The 1,629-nt window shown below is 39.0% G+C and overlaps 1 protein-coding gene across 1 annotated transcript in view; it reads right to left on the minus strand.

The window, feature by feature from the left end:
• Nucleotides 1-1,119, minus strand: part of LOC140137134 (uncharacterized) — a 26,138-nt gene extending 25,019 nt beyond the window's left edge. Inside the window, exon 1 of the mRNA XM_072158789.1 lies at nt 1,059-1,119. The gene's annotated coding sequence lies outside the window, so the exon portion shown is untranslated. The remainder of the gene's footprint in view (nt 1-1,058) is intronic.
• Between the last annotated feature and the right edge of the window lie 510 nt (nt 1,120-1,629).

Here is a 1,629-nt window from a genome sequence, read left to right on the forward strand (position 1 = left end):
ACTCTACCGATCATGTATATTATAGGGGTAAGGAATCCAGTTACTACACTGGAATTTCAGTGACTTAATCCAAGCGGTACGTTATTTATGATAAGAAAAGAGGTACCGCTAGAATGTACCTCACTTCTTAACATATATAATGAACCCCTTGTCTTGAATCACTGAAATTTCAGTGAAGTAATTAGATTCCTTGCCCCTATAATATACATATAACTTTTGTTACCAGTGTGTAGTTACTTTTTGAGAAAAATGCAAAATTTGTCACAAAATTTATCAGGGGGTGTGGTACCACCTTAAGTAGTCAGTAATTGTTTTAGTTGTACAAATTCAACATTCAAAGCTGTCAATACATCATACCCTCCCTAGATTTGAAAAAGTAACCAGTAGTTTTGACATGCTGACATGTGAATTTTCACATATGCCCTATTTGCACACTCCCGCATCCGCCTGCTCCACATCCGCCTGCTCCTCCACCCCTGGCATTTTTTATTTCAACTGCTGTGATTTTTTTACTGAATAATTTATAATTATATGCTTCAGTAGACTGAAAGAGTATAATATTAGGCTTAAAATGAGGTATCGACCACTGCTGTAGGATATGGGGTTACGGAAATCCAATCAAATTTGTATCGCAATTTTCAGAAAAGTGTAATCCCTCCACCCTTTTAGCATACCCAACTTATGACATGCGACCAGGTATGACTTGTTGTACTAGGACTAGGTACGGCGTATCGTACGACTGGCGAGCGAGTCTCATGAGGCGCGCGCGTGCAGGCCGTGCACCTTTTAGGGTATCGTTTTAGCCAAGGGTTAAATCCTTTTTATGGACATGGTGCTTTTCAATAGTTAGTTATCGCGGATGGTCAATGAGAAGGTCAATTTTTTTAAGCTTACCTTACCATTGTTGTATAAATTTGCAATCATGCATCCGTGTCAGTGACACATGACAAGTAGGCTATAACTTGAATTTACACGTTCATGTTCAGGTTGTGCGAGTATACATTAGGAAGTTAATGCACAGTAACGGAAAGAATAAGAAAAAGAATGCAAAACCTTACCTCTTTATACACGCAGAAAATTAGAAATTGCGAATTCGACAAATTTTAAGAGAGCCCGTGACCGGACCGGGCGTTCCGGACGCACACCACCAATTCAGCGTCCCATTGAAGTACACGTGAAACACGCCCTTTCTTTGCGAGATTTTTAGACCTTTTCGGCAAGAAATTGCCTATAAAAATGCTACCAATCGATTGCAACTCGATGAAAATTTAATATATGTTTCAATGAACCGGACGTCTTATGATTAAATTTCGAGATATGGGCGTTTAAACAGCACCTCACCATTTTCGATCCGTTCCCGAATCTAAAAATTCAATTATTATTATTAAGTCGCATTGATTTGGTGGTGTGCGCCCTTACTGACGCTCGTCACCCAAGTAGTCCAGCCGTATGAAATGAGTAGGAAATGATGCATGTATTTTTTGAAAGAAGTGTGAAATTTGGCACAGATATGGGGCCACGCAGAAGGCCACGTGAAATAATTTATTTAAATATGAGACGAAATGTTTGCATTCTTTTTGAGATTTGCCCTTTACCCACAAAATAATTTCACCACGTCAAAGTTTTGGA

Source organism: Amphiura filiformis, chromosome 17 (genome assembly GCF_039555335.1).
Source record: "Amphiura filiformis chromosome 17, Afil_fr2py, whole genome shotgun sequence".
Classification (NCBI taxonomy): Eukaryota; Metazoa; Echinodermata; class Ophiuroidea; order Amphilepidida; family Amphiuridae; genus Amphiura; species Amphiura filiformis.